General features: G+C 39.4%; 1 long non-coding RNA gene across 2 annotated transcripts in view; it reads right to left on the bottom strand.

The window, feature by feature from the left end:
* The window catches only part of LOC311620653, a 47,491-nt gene that overhangs the window by 3,766 nt on the left and 27,820 nt on the right, over positions 1-15,905 (bottom strand). For both annotated transcript variants that reach the window (XR_014794725.1, XR_014794726.1), the window contains exon 3: positions 7,097-7,227. This is a non-coding gene — a long non-coding RNA (uncharacterized lncRNA). The remainder of the gene's footprint in view (positions 1-7,096; positions 7,228-15,905) is intronic.

The raw sequence follows: 15,905 nt of genomic DNA, 5'->3' as shown, positions 1-15,905 counted from the left end.
AGCCATAGTCATACTCCATCAGTTTGTTGAGTCTCATGCAATTAATTCTTATTCTGCTTGTTCTTGGGTTAGTTTTATGAATCCATCATCTTCTTCACTAGGGTTCTGGAAATTCCTTCTTAGTCAAATGGTCTGGCCTCAGAGTTATTTTAGGAATCCCATCAGAAGCCTGTATCCCAGAGGTCTGTCATACACCTTTCCATGATTCTCAGAAACACAAGTCTCTTTTTGTTCAAGATGAAGCACTCTGGCCTATAGTTGATTGCATGTTCTTTCAGAGAAAAATCAGAGTAAAATAAAAATTATCTACTGATCTAAAAGACTTAAAATAACTATGGTTAAAGATGTGATGATAATTCATTATAAAAATGTTTCAATTGACAAGGGGATTTGGCTATTTCTGTGTCATACAACCTTTAAAATAACTGGAGTCCTGGCTGGTGTTGCTCACTGGTTAGAGTGTTGGCCTATGGACCGAAGAGTCTCAAGTTTGATTCCTGGGCACATATCTGGGTTGCAATCACGATCCACAGTCCGATGCAGGAGGCAACCAATCGATGTGTCTCTCTCAGATCAGGTTTGTTTGTTTTTTTCTTTTCTCTCTGTCTTTCTCTCTTTCTCTGTCTCTCTCCTCCCCTTCCACTCGCTCTAAAAGTCAATGAAAAAATTGTCCTCAGGTGAAAATTAACAAAAAATAATAATGATAAATAAAATAACTGGAATTATGACTAATGACATTATACTAAAACATACCATGGACAGTAAAAGTATTGACAAATTTTATATGATTTCTGAAATATTTATATTAACATTTTATTCATACAAATACAACCTTATTTAAAAACAACAACAACAGCCCTAACCAGTTTGGCTCAGTGGATAGAGTGTCAGCCTGTGGACTGAAGGGTCCCAGGTTCGTTTCGGGTCAAGGACATGTACCTTGGTTGCGAGCACATCCCCAGTAGGAGGTGTGCAGGAGGCAGCTGAGTAATGTTTCTGACTCTCTATTCCTCTCCCTTCCTCTCTGTAAAAAATCAATTAAAAAATATATAAAACAACAACAACAAATACAACCTAAAGAAGGTTAAAGCATCTCTCATTTGACAATGCTTTTCATGTAAATGAATATATCAAAGACTAGTAAACCTAATTATTTTTTGGCATATCTTTTTACAAGATGAAACTAAAAATCCTTTGAAATTTTCCAAGAGCCATCTAGAAGTCTCAAAGTCGGTTCAAGATCAAGATTTCATTCAGGATTTGAGTATGGGAAGGCAAAATTGTCCAAAATTTAAAAGCGTTTGAATACTTGACTAAATATAATCCTGGGTCACTGTGAAACAACACTTAGCTACCTATTTCACAAAATGACAATAAGTAAACAAAAACTAGGCCCTGGTCAGGCAGCTCAGTTGGTTAGAACATCATCCCAATACACCAACGTTGTGGTTTGAGTCTCAATGCCCAGCCAGGGCACATACAAGAATCAACCAGTGAATGCATAAATAAGTGGATCAACAAATTAATGTTTCTCCCTCAAAAAAAAAATTCAATAGTAAATATAAGAGATTACACAACAACAACAACAACAAAAAGCTAATTTTTTAAAAATGAGAGGACTTGATTATCTTAGGTAATTAAGGACACAATAAAAGTTAACATAAAGCACAGGAAGTTGTTCTGATAAAACACAGTATCTTTATTTCCTAGGAGGATTATTTAAAAGGTAAAGAAAAGTCTTTGATAATCTCTTATTAAGAGCAGACCAATATGGTAGTTCTACTTTTAATTTTCTGAGGTATCTGCATGCTGTCTTTGAGGAGCCAGCTTGGGGAAGTTACATGAAGTTCTAAATTATCCCTAGTAAAATAATTCCTACAAGAAAGGAAGTGCTTGCCTGGGGTGGGGATGGCTGAGGGGTTGGCGGTGGGGGTTAATGGGGGGCAGGGGGAAGGAGACATATGTAAAACTTTAGACAATAAAAAAAAATTTTATAAAGGAAGGAAGTGGACAGAGATAGTGCCATGGTGGTGGAGTACATAGTCAGCAGGGATATGAGAAAGGGTTTCAGTCTACTGTGAAGCTCCTGGATTCTTAACTCATGGTACTTTAAACAAAGAAGCTTGGGGTTCTAACCCAGCTTCTAGAGTAGAGGCCTCTAAAAGACTCGGGCCCTGGCTGGGTAGCTCAGTTGGTTAGAGTGTTGTCCCCATATGCCAAGGTTTGGGGTTTGATCCCCAGTCAGGACACATACAGGAACCAACCAATGAATGCACAGATATGTGGAACAACAAATCTTTCTCTCCCCTTCCCCCTCTCTTAAAAATCAATCAATAATTTTTTTTAAAGAGTCAGGAATTTCCCACTCAAGAATGAGGGAGTACATTTTACTCAAAAAGATCCAAGAAGACTCCCATTCAGGAAGATACTTGCTCAAACAGGTATCCTTTAACCAAAGAATCCTGGGACTCTGACTCAGCCTCAGAGAGTATACTCAGAATCTTAAGAATCAAAATCTGGCCGAGACCGGTTTGGCTCAATGGATAGAGCGTCGGCCTGAGGACTGAAGGGTCCCGGGTTCGATTCCGGTCAAGGGCATGTACCTTGGTTGCGGGCATATTCCCAGTAGGGGGTGTGCAAGAGGCAACTGATCGATGATGACTCTCTTTCATCGACGTTTCTCTCTATCTCTCTCCCTTCCTCTCTGTACAAAATCAATAAAATATATATATTTTTTTAAAAGAATCAAAATCTGTCCTTGCCAGGCATCAACTGACTGTTATCCAGAGCACTGGCTTGGGAGATGGACCAACCAGTGGATTCCTAACCAGTTAGGAGTGAAATGAAGGCTTCAAAAGTGCACACTTAGGGTCCACATGTTCAATGAAGAATTTGATCCTGTCTGAGTTATGGCACCAAAAATGGTAGAGGAAAAAATATTTATACATTTATTAAAATAGTAAGGAAGACTTTACTCAGAACTATTGCAATAAGAGCATTGCACTAGGGGTGAGATTACAAAGACAGCTGGGGACTTATAGCCAATGAGCAGAGTAAGGGGGTCAGTGCATAAAAATTTACTCAGAGGAGACATCAAGAGTAAGGGGATTCTTACAAACTAACTTAATAGAATTATTGCTGTAGATAGGCCAAGGTGATCAGATATTAAGAGTGGGAAATGAAGAACTTGATTGGATATTGAGGGTCATCAAGGGTAATGGGATTCTTGCTAAATTGACTTAGAAGGATTTTTTATAAAACCAGGATGGACAAGCCAAAGATAGGATGGGGCCAAGGTCAAGACCTAGAAGAGTACTCAGAGGAGCCTGACTAAAGTTCGGTCTAAGAAAGAGTTTACAATATTGATATCTACCACTAGTACTATGTACTTTTACATAGTGATCCAAATAGGAAAAGGCAAGGAAGAAAGGGAGAAAGGGAGAGAGGAAGGGAAGGAGAAAGGAGAAAAGAGGGAGGGAGGGAAGGAGGAAAAAGGAAGAGAAAAGTTGTTTCAAATTGCCTTCCAAATTCAGACTATTCTGAGAGCTATCACATTTTTGTTTGGGGAATATAAATTTGATCTTTTGAAACAGCCAAAAGACATTCAGGTCCAAGTATCAAGTTGAGTAATATGGTTATGACTATAAGACAGCAAGCTGGCAGTTCTTGTGTAGTTTATAAATAGGTTGACGAAACTCAACCCATTTTGCCTGTAACTCTCTCAATTTTAGGACTGAAATCTCCCTAAGTTCCAGGTAAACCAGAAAAGCTTACCTAAGGTGTCTCAGTTCTCAAACAGGGTATCCCATATGCTGGGAGACCCTTTAGTCCTGGACAAACTGAGATGGTTAGTCACCCTATTTGTAAAAAGAGCTCTGAGGGACTTCCAAAGAAGTTCCTTAGTCACTTTGAGTCACTCATGGCTAAAGACAAATTAGGTGTCTGGCCTTTAGCCCCAGGGTTGTTGTTTTTAAAACAGCCTCACTTATTATGTAGGAAAATAAATATTCACCCTGAATCCTATTTAGTAAGAAGTACATTTACTTAGAAGATGATCTTATCTCCCAATTTTTTTCTCCCACAGTTCTCTACTGCAGCTACTGGCTTTATCCTTCATCCATGCTATGGTCTGAATGTTTCCCCCCAAAACTCGTAAGTCAAATCCTAACCCTCAAAAGTGATTGTATTGTGTGGTCCCGGCTGTGCCTGATTGTAAATTAATAATGGCTAGGACTGTTTGCCCTCAGAATTCCCAGCTGGAGGATTTCTAGGATGAGTGCTGTAGTCTTCCCTGTAGCTTCCGGGATTGGGTATGAAACGGTAAATCCAAAGTGCTTGAAAAAGGTGACCTTGGTGCAAATTAGATTTCTACATTTTTCCTAGCCACTCCAGCTTCTAGGACAAGTGATTTGTGTTCCCAAGGAGGATGCGTGACTGAATTTCCAAAAGCCATTTTCCCAGAGAAAGAAATCCAAGTGATGGAGGTACAAGAGCTGGGGTCCTATGAGCAGGGTCAGGAAGGTTAGGGGAAAGTTGGAGGAATTAAGCAAAGGTTATTTGAAGGCTGGCTGCATCTGCCTCTGAGAACCCCCTCTCTCCCCTCCAAAAAAAAGCTTCTTGCATTTTTTATGTCAGTTATTAAAACAGCCAAGGAGAAGAAATGTGTAATCAATTTTATAATAAATTCCAGAAATTGATAAATATATTTGATGAACCATATGGGTTCTTTACTCTAGAACCGTGAATTGGCTGTACAGAATAGAAACCAGGTCTTCAATATTTTTGGACTTGTTCTATTCAGAGTTGGCCTGTAGGTGGTGTTGTAGCCCGCAGAGGATGGTATGGACAGGGGACTGATGGGATGTTAGATCCAGATAACTATATCAGGATTTTGTCCAAGTAGATATTGCCTCCTTGATCCCGGATGTGACTCATTCAGCACAAGAAGATGACTAGGGCACGTCACAGGAAAAATGACACCATAATGTGCCAGACTGCCCCTCTCCCATGGATCGCAAAGTTCTTGGACAAGTAGGCTGGCATATGTGCAACCTCCTCTATATCCCAGAAGGTGATAAGAAAAAAACTGCCTTCTAGAAAATTCCCAAATGACCCTCCCCTGTCAGGTTCCCAGTGCCTTTGAAGAGAGGGAATCTCTCTATGAAATGAGAGGCCAATTCTGTCATGATGTGGCTCCAAGGCTCCAGAGAGCAGGTTAGCATCCCTGTCTGACCCCTGCCACATATCCTACCTCTGCCACTATAATATGAATAGAATTTCTGTCCATAACTGGCTTGGGAGAAAGTCATACATATTTGTAGTGGGGTCATAAATTCATTCATTCTGTGCAAAGACAGTGCAGCTTCTTTATTTCTCCATAACTCATCTGCGCATCCACTGGGCAAAAGAGGCCTATACTTAACTCACTCAGATAAACTGAGTTCAGTTTAATAATTCAGGCATCCCCTTTATGATATTTTTCTTGAATTTCTTTAGGTAAATGTTGAAGCTTTCGAACTTTCTCTCCACCTCCTTGTTCTCCTCTAAGATAACATCTTTGTGTACTGAGGTCTGTAAGAGCTTTAATGATCCATGGCCACAGAGGTGGTATTATCTAGATCTTCATCGGTGGATGGTGGAGTGCTGGATTTTGTGTTCCCCGGGCTGATAACTGGAGTAGAATTTTCCTGTGTGGCTTTTTGAGATAAAGCAGTGTCTATCTCTGAAATTTGTGCTTTGGCTTTCTCAAAGTTTCTCCTGAGCTACCACTTTGCTTTGACCAGAGCCCTCTGTTGTATGTCTGTGCTCTCAAGACTATGTCTCATCGTAAAAAAAAATGGGACTTGTTGGGTCACTTGTACACCCAGGCCCAGGAGGGATGGCTCAAGGTCATCTATCAACTCATCTCCCACCACACCTTCTGCCATCGGCCTTTGCCAAGACTCTGGCCTCTGACCTTGCCTCTTCTTTGTCTTCTCTGTTTCTTTCATAATGCCTTAGAGCTGAAAGGGACAGTCCTTAGGCAATTCATTTGTTCATGTAACAGTTCCCTTGTCAGTGAGCCACAGGTCCTGGCTTTCATGAGTGGAAAGGATACCTTCCTACACTTAAGAAAAAAACAAAACACTGTAATTTGAGTTCTCCCACCCAGTTCAAATATGCCTTAAATCTGAATTAGAAAATTCTTTCTTGCCGAAACCGGTTTGGCTCAGTGGATAGATCATCAGCCTGTGGACTGAAAGGTCCCGGGTTCGATTCCGGTCAAGGCATGTACCTTGGTTGCGGGCACATCCCCAGTAGGGGGTGTGCAAGAGGCAGCTGATCGATGTCTCTTTCATCAAGGTTTCTAACTCTCTAACCCTCTCTCTTCCTTTCTGTAAAAAATCAATAAAATATATTTTAAAAAATGAAAATTCTTCCTTGACAAAGCTTAATATTAAGTTTTGATGTTGAGTCATTGCAAGATACAATCAACCCCCTGAAGATCAGACATTACTGTGTTGTTCTAGAGGTACACTGTCCCACATGGTAGCCAATAGCCCCATAAGGCTATTTAAATTTAAAATAATTAAAATGTAGAAATCAGGTCCTTCGTCACATGCGGCTAGTGGTCACTGTACTGGACAGTGACGATACAGAACATCAGCATCATTGCAGAAAGTTCACTTGGACAGCTCTTCTAGAGTTGTACCTTTCTCCCTTTCCTGGACACTAAAAGGTTTAATTTGCATGGAAGCTTCCCATTTTTTATTTTATTTTATTTTATTTCTTGTGCAGGATATGGCACTAAATCTGAAACTATTCTTTAAATAATTACTCTCAACATTTATTGCCCTGCACTCCTAAGAAGCTGAGTTAGCCAGTAAGCCCCGCCCACTTCTTCAAGTGTCACTTTCTCCTAAGGAGGGGCCATACAGTAGTGGAATGTGGTACAAAATAAAATTTTTGAACTTTTATTCAAAGTTATTAAAAATGTCAAGAGAGCAACAACAGAGCATTAACCCTGGTGCCAGCTTTTCTGAGTGTGGGGCCCAATGTAACTGCTTAGGTCTCACATCTTTAAAGACAAGTTAGTTTTATTCTAAGATAATCTTACCTGGAAGAGAAATCAGGGCAGCTCTGCAGGCTCACTGGGGAATTTACTCATCAGAGGCGATGCCAGGGCCCACAGCTGCAGTAGTGATGGCCAAGCTCAGATGTTCCCTCAGACAGCTGCTTGCGGAAGGTCTGTGGATGAAGGGGACACCCAGCCAGAAAGCGGTGAGAGGAAATAAGGGCCCCAAGATGTTGCCCTGCAAAGTCCACTGTTGGAAGGTGTGGGCCTATCAGCTGCTTCCAACTGGGCGTGTTTCCCTTCCAGCCAGGAAGGCTGAGGCCTGTCAGGGCCATCGTTTTAGAAACGGCTGGAGGATGGAGGAAAGGCAGCACACCCAGGAACCTCACTTCGGGGAAGAATGGCCACGTTTCCTGCCTGGACCGTGGATGTGAACACAGCAGGGTGCCCAGGAGCTTGTGCCTCCGTCTGAGAGACAAGGGCATTTGAGGAAAGGCCAGAACAATAGCAACTCGGAACTTCTCAATGAATCACCGTTGCCAAAGAGCAAGACAAAAGAGTCTACTTGTATAATAAGTTGACTAAACAGAAACTGAGGAAAATAGTCTTGGGACCTGTAAACATTCTGTAAGATAAGTAAATTAACTCCCACAGCTTTTTAGATGTAGCAGATTGGTATCTACCCATGAAAGTGCTGGTTAAAAAATGCAATAGATATAATTTTTAAATAAACAGCTGAGCTCAAAAGAAAAAAACACACACACACTTCAGAATGAAGGAAAAAAAAACAAAGCCATAGAAGGTTCAGTGTGAGTTGACCCTCCGATTCATTTAATGGGTTTTCTTCGGGCACCCTTGTATCTCATGCGGACCCCTGCCCTGGGCAGAGAAGTCCTGGCCCTGTGTCCAACCAGGCTCTAGGCCACTTTCTCTGTTCAAGTTCAAAACCTGCATAAAGGATCTCCGTGAGCAACCTGAGACAAAAACTCTAAGAACCCAAGAGATGTCCTCAGAGAAAGACCCTTGAAGAGCTACTCCTGCCACAAAAAAAAAAAAAAAAAGAAGTAGGAAAGTCCAGCCTACCCAGCTTGGGAAAGTAGTTTAGAAGCCTGGGGCTTTAATTCCTCACAGGGGGCTTTTAGAATTTTAATCCCAACCCTAGGCAGATAGTAAACTTCCAGTAAAGAGGAAGGGGAAGAATAAATTTAAAAAACTTTAGCAACCTAACAGAAACTATTGAAGAGGAAAAAAGAATCAAATTTAAAGAATGGTAAAGAGAAAACACAATGTAAATGGTAGAAATAAGTCCAATAAAATCAATAATCAAAGTACATGTAAATATTAACAGATTGAACTTGCCTATGAAAACACAGAGATTCTCAGAAGGATTTTTAAAAATTCAATCATGTAGTGCTTTATAAGAGACACACCTAATGCATGATGATAGGGAGGTCATCATGTAAAGAAATATAAACAAAATAAAATGTACTAGAAAAATATTAATAAAAGTTAAACTCATATAAACAGTGTCAATTTTAAAAACTTTAAGACAAAAAGAGGGTCATACATAAGAATAAAAAGATAAATAGGTTAATTAACATTGAAGAAATTTGGAACCTCAAATGTGTGTGTGTATGTGTATTAATCTGTCACCATAGCAGTAGAAGATGTAAACAACATAGGTAATCCTATACTCAAATTACAAGAAATACATTTTAGCACACATGAAACATTTTTTTAAAACTGACTATAATAAGTCAAAAAATAAATTTCAAATAAATTCCCAATGACCTCAAGTCATATAAAACATGTTCTCTGGCAACAATGTAATAAAATTAGAAATCAGTATAATATTTACATTATTCTACTCATTTTAGAAACTTATAAATAATCATTGATATGGAAAATTACCAACTGTTTAGCACCACTTAGATAATGAAAACATTAGTACCAAAATATGTGGTATGCAATTTAAGCAGTATTTATAAGGAAATTTAGCTTAAAATACATGCTGGTGTGTGTGTGTGTGTGTGTGTGTGTGTGTGTGTGTGTGTGTACTAATATAATCTCTCATTTACAGTAGATACTTACTTAAACCAAAATTAATGAAATACATACAAGCCCTATTTGGGGAAAATTATAATATTTACAAAAAATTTCCTGGATAAATGATGAGACACTGAATGATTGAAAGACATAATTGTTAAATTCTGTAGTTTCCCCCCCGCCCATGAATTTATAATGAATCTATGAATCCATTTTAATTCCAATCAGAATCCAAATAAGAATTTTCAAATCATGTAACAATCCTACCCTAAGGTTCACATGGAAAATTAAAGAGGTAAAATTAGCAAAGAAGATTTTGAAAAACAAAAAACTAAGGAGTAGAAATTTGATCTATTAGGTCATTTATAAGGCTATAGTTATTTAAACAGTGTGGTATTTGGGCAAGGATATAAAACTTGGCCAACGGAACAGAATGAACAAAATAAGTCCATAATGACCTATACATATATGGAAATTTGATATGGGTAGAGATGGCTTTATATATCAACAGGGAGTGGTGACCTTTATTTAAATGGTGCTAAGACAACTGGCTGCAACCAGTGTAGATCCAGGGGAAATTTTTTTAGATTACACTCCATGCCATGACAAAAAAATACATCCCACACTGATTAAAAACAAATGCATGGGGACAATCTTTAAAGTTAAAAAAGAAGTAAGGAGAATGTCTTCACTACATTTCTTTTGATGTTTTAAACAAAACACCAAAAGCACAAGTGGTAACAGTGAGAATTTGAACACATTAAAATATTAACATTCCATTAGACAAAAGACACCGGAAACAATGAAAATGCTAGTCATAGGCTTGGAGGAGTTAAATACATATTACTGAGTATTAGTATCCAGATTATAAAAATGACCCTCATAGATCAATAAGAAAAAAAATGAGTAACATGGTAGAAAATGCCAACAACTTCAGTGGATAATTATGAGAGATAATTAAATATCCAACAACATAACAAAATATGTCTTCAGTAATAAATGCAAGTTAAAACTATAACAAGGCACTATTTCACACCTATCAGACTGGGAACAACTTAGAATTCTGAGAAGCCCAAGTGTTGTAAGAATGTGCCCAGAAAGAAAGATTTTTTTTTTTAAAGCATGGTTGGTGTGAATGTGTATTGTTAAAAACCACAGTGGAAAGCAATGTTGTAATATATGGAGTTGGTATGTACATACTCTATGGTCTAGCAATTCACTGTGGGTATATATCCTGAGGAGATGTGGAACAGAATGTTTATTTTAGCATTGTTTTTAACAGCAAAAGAATTGGAAACAACCTAAATGTTCAAAAATACAATTGTGAATACATAAAGGATGCCAGAGTCACACAATGAAATACTAAATATGTATATACTAAATATATAAAAACCAGGCAGGAAGGATACATGCTAACTTTGGGAGTGATTACTTTTGAGCAGAGATGAAGGGGAGGTGGGCAGTAGGGGTTGTGGTTAAATGTATTTGTAATGTTGAAACAAAACAAAAAACCCTAGAGCCATTATGGCAAGATGTCAACATCAGTTAAATCAGTTAAGAACAATGAGTCTGGCCCATATGCAGAGACTGATAAGGAATGATTTCCAGGGTACATTGTTAAGGAAAGGACTAAACTATGAAAGAATATGGAGAGTGGATTACCATGCGTGTAAAGATTGAAGGGAAAGCCCAGCCAGCGCAGCTCAGTGGTTGGACATTGACCCATGAACCGGGAGGTCATGGTTCGATTCCCAATCAGGGCACATGCAGGCTTGATCCCCAGTAGGGGATGTGCAGGAGGCATCAGAATTACTGATTCTCTCTCATCATTGATGTTTCTATCTCTCTTTCCCTCTTCTTTTCTCTCTAAAATCAGTACAAATATATATATATTTTTAAAAACCGATGAGAAATATCAGCTTGTTTATATTGAATATTTCTAAATGATACAAGAAAATTGACAACTATGGTGGCCTCTAAGAGGGCAGGAGACTCGGTGGAGACTGGGGTCAGCAGTGGGAAAGAGACCTACTTTATGTACCTTTTTCTATTATTGGGCTACTTTAATCACTTACTTATATTTTCTCAAAAGTGAAAAATGAAATAAAACTTTAATTAGCCATGACTGGTGTTTCTCAGCCGTTAGAGCATCCGCCCACACACCAAAGTGCCATGGGTTTGATGCCAGTCAAGGGCATGTGCTTTGGTTGCAAGTTTGATCCCCCTGCTCCAGGTTAGGGTACATATGGGAGACAACCAATCAATGTATTTCTCTCACATGAATGTTTCTCTCTCTTTTTCTCCCTCCCTTCCACTCTCTCTAAAAAGCAATGAATAAAAATATTCTCGAGTGAGGATTAACAAAACAAATAAAACAATTAATTAAAATGATTCCTACACCTACAATGCACTTCAGAACCTAAATTACCGTGTTGAGGAACACTTTGCACAAAAGTTAAGTGTATCCTTATGTCTGACATCTTCCCAAATGACTGATTTGTCCAAATAGTTCTTGATAATAAGCTCCTTATGATTAGTCACACAGAAATATACACCCTGCCTGCTGCATCTGCTTTAACTGTGCATCTATTTATATGGGATGACGGATACTTTCCCTAATAAATCTTACCATTTCCCTGCTAAGGAACTAAGTGCTGACTAAATGGCTGATGACACATGGGAGTTATTCCTACATTTTCCACACACAGTAAGACAAATCAACTCATTGCTGAGTTCTTCTGTTACAAACACCAGCAGCCTTGGGGCCTGTCAGAAGTGGAGGGTAAGGGTGGACAACGAATCCATAGTTTCTAGACTTTCCTACCAGAGACAGCCAGAGGCAATTTGAGAGCAAAAGCAGGATTCGGAGTTCTTAACCTCAGATGTTTTCTTTCCATTAGCTAATTTTCAATCAAGAGAGCCCCAATACAACCAGATCTAGAATTCAAGTACTTGAAACAGTGATCTTCCCTCTCACATTCTGCGTTGAGTTTTTAAAACCTGTTTTTAGGTTGTTTAGAGGCTAATTGCCTAAGCAGAGTAGTATTCTCAAACCTCTTAGCTTAGGATCACTTTAGGAAACAAAACAATTCAAAACAACTGACGCACACTGCCTCCTGTGACCCCTCTCAGATAGATCCCCGGGGTCTCACCCCCAATTGATGCGAAGTGCAAAAATCGGGCATGTTCCACCTTACGGGTATCGAGGTGGCAGGAGAGAGACTCGGCATAAAAGGGGGAAAGGAGAGAAGAGGATCAGACTCATCTCTTTTTCATATCTTTCATTTCACAACTTCTCCCTTCCCATGCCTGCTGGTGCACTCCCTTGCCTTGTTCCAGAGCCAAAAGACAGGTCAACTTCGCTGCTTCTTATCCAAGTTGGCAGAGGTTGTGGCAGCAGGGTGGTAACTCTGCCCGATGTTCTCAAGCTGCAGTTGGGACACATCCAACGGCAAAGTCACTCAGTAAACAGTTCTCTGTTTTCTCTTTCCCTTGAGTTGGCTGTAATACCACCCACTCTTTAATTCAAACCAAGCCCACAGACCAGAAACTGCACAGATCACCCTAGTTTAAAAGTCTTTCGCTGGGTACAGAATCTGATCTAAAAAACCATCGATAGGCTACACGATTTCAACTCCAAGCCCAATCGATGTCCTTTTGATGGTTTGGTTACTCTGTTTTTAGTAAAATTCCTTGTACATCATTTAGTTCAATATTCAAGAGCCTTATTAAATGTCTATTTTGTGCCTAGCTTTGTGCTGGGGGAGAGTGGGTTGGGGTAGGGTAGGCAATGAACAAATATTGCTTGAGACAGTTCCTTATTTTAAGAAGTTTACAAACTAATTGGAGAGAGAGTAGCCATTATGAAACAAAGAATAACTCAAGACGAAATATCTTTAATCACCAAAAGCAAACGGGTTAATATTAGAGACTCAGAGGTTAGGAAAGGTTTGAAAAAAGATGTAAAACTGGATCCGGATTTCAAAGGGAGTGTGGGGGTTAGGGAGAGATTTCTCGGTGTGACAAGTTGATCAAGACCTCAAAGGAGGGCCTCCGAAGAGCAGATTGTGGGACTGTGGAGATCAGTCTCATAAAGCAACGCTGATACCCAGAAAACAGGTAAATAAATGACCAAATAAAAACCACGGGGAAAAGATAGATTAATAAATTAGCTCCTAGAGATCAAAGGGACCTCATGAATCATGTCACCCACCTTTGCCTTCATTTTACAGATCAGAGCATTGGGGATTAGAGCACTAAAGCTATTTCGCCATGTCAGGTCATAAATTAGTGCCAGAGCAGAAACTCAACTCCAGGGTTTCTGACTCCCAGGGTATCACATCCTACTTCAAACCACCACACTGTTAATGCTCAGATGACTCAAGGCCAATAACATAACAATAGTAACAACATGGTCAGTTCTGAAATAGGGGACTGTGGAAGAGATAAGGCTCGCTGTGCACACAACAAATACTTGGAATATTTCTAAATTTTTCTTTTCTTGGATTGCAGAACTGATTGCATCATGTTTCACCTCCTCTGCTTGACATTTAAAGTATTTCAAAACATGGCTTTACCTGGCCTTTCTGACCCTTATTTCCCAATACTCCCACTCTGTGGCCTTCACTCTGGCCGGATATGACCATCCACAGTCCCCAGCTTTTGCCAGGCTCATTCTTCCCTTTGGCACGTTGCTCCTATCATTTCCTCCTTCTGTAAGTTTTTTTTTTTTCTCCTCTCTCTCCAATTCAACATTGACATAAAACTCAGGGCTTGATTAGGATCTTCAGCTCCCTCAGGTCTTCTCTACACTTTTAGTTAGTTCAATGTGATCCAATTCATTTCAGGAAAACATTACAAAGGACCTGCTGCACAGCAGGCATTCCTACGAGGCATGGGATTCCAAAATAAGTAGAGTATGGCGCTACCCGCAAGGTGCTAAGAGTCTAAAAAGGGGAATTCAGACTTGAAAGCAAATCACTGCCACCCAGAAATCACAAAACCACAAAAGACAGAGATAGCACAACCCGGGGGATGAAAAGGGAAGAGACCTCATTGACAGAATTATGTCTGAGGTAGGTTAATGGGTGAGAGGAAATTTATCAGGAGCTACATTGGGGGAAGGAGACAGAAAAAGACTATTCTAGGCTTGATGTGGGAATTCACAGCATTTGGTAACTTTGTCTTTGTTTTGCTTTGTTTATTAAGCCAGGTTTAGGGTCAGAATTTGATTTGTCTTCAAAACAGCGTGCAAATGAAAGAGCAAAGGGAGATAGGGCAGGAGAGGCAGTCAGGGGCTCCTTACTAGGGTACACAGCCTGGACTGCAGCTATTAACGACATTTTCAAGTGTCAAGTATGTAGGTGGGTGTTTCAGAGGAGTGTGAGCCCCACTTTGCATTCAAGCAATCATAGCAAGCTAAATTAAGGAAAGTTATGGAGACAGGCCTTGAAGACTGGGTAAAATTTCAACACACTGAAATGGAGGGGAAATCATTATATCATTAGTAGAAACAGCAAAGTAGTCATTTAAATTGTACCTGATTGTTCCTGGTATGTTAATATTTCCCCCTGAAATATATTTCTTAAGTTCTTCAAGGATAGGGATTGTTTTTCAAATTTCCTTTTAATAGCTCCGAGTAGCTAACACAGCTCTAGATATACAGTGGATGTTTGGTCAATTATCAATGACCTTTTGGGGTATGGAAAAAAAAAAAAGAAAGGAAGGATGAAAGAGAAAAGAAAACCCCTCATATATGTTCATGATAAGAGCTTGTTTTTATTTCTAAGTCTGTTGGTAAGAATGAAAATTCCTAAGGTTTTATAAATCCATATTTGAAATGAAGATGGTGTGTATAATTGGAAATGTATGGTTGTCTAATAAAGAACAGAAGACTCCAATTAAAGCCAAAATTTCATCTCTAAGCAGCCTTTCTCACTGTGTGGGCATCCAAACTGCTAAGTTTGTTTAATAGATCAAATTAAATGGATGACTGCTTTTGAAGGGCATCTTAGGGACTTGGGATTTAGCTTTGCTTTGGAGTATATTTCCCTGAGCTCACTACTGACGGAAGTAGTCAATCCTGTTACCAAAAAAATCAAACCACTTTTAGATATTGGGGAGTGTGATAATGATATAAATATTTCATGGACTGCATATACATAAACAAAACAAAGGACACTGGGTTTCACTAAGTCTCTTTCCCTGTTCCAAATCTGACCAGGCTGTGAAAAATACCCTGTCAAAAATTGTTTTTAAGTGCAAATTAATTTTTGTTCCGTAAAGATAAATGTCCTTTTTAAGTGCTCAACAGTGCTCATGTCGCATTATATGTGTTATTTTTAACTTGTAAGTGGTGAGATACTGTCATGCAGGGATAATATCTACGTAGGGTTAGGGTTATTCAAAGTAGTTAATAATGTTCAGCATACAAACCAGCCATTCAGAATGGACACCTGAGCAGTCTGGATGGATGGCCCCTGGCTCCTCGGATCTGCACATACAAGCTACTTCTGCCCATACATTTCCCTTCTGGTAATAGTCGCACATTTTCCTTCGGAGAATTACCCTTCCCCATTCCAAGTGATCTTGAGAAAAAAATGGCTATCATGGAATCCTCATGTCCTTTGGCCACAATACTGGGACATGTGATCTACAGTATATTTAGCCAGTAAAGTTTTCCATTCTTTCACCACAGTATTGATTGAGAAATGGGTGCATAACCCAGTTCAATCCAAGCAGAGTCCTCCCTAGGACTTTCCCTCTGGAGTTAATTGGGGAGACTTCCCCTACTTTGGAGATGGCT

Source organism: Pipistrellus hanaki, assembly GCF_964339955.1.
Source record: "Pipistrellus hanaki genome assembly, chromosome: 1".
Taxonomy (NCBI): domain Eukaryota; kingdom Metazoa; phylum Chordata; class Mammalia; order Chiroptera; family Vespertilionidae; genus Pipistrellus; species Pipistrellus hanaki.
The sequence above is the reverse complement of the archived record's forward strand: the minus strand, read 5'-3'. Positions and strand labels throughout refer to the sequence as shown.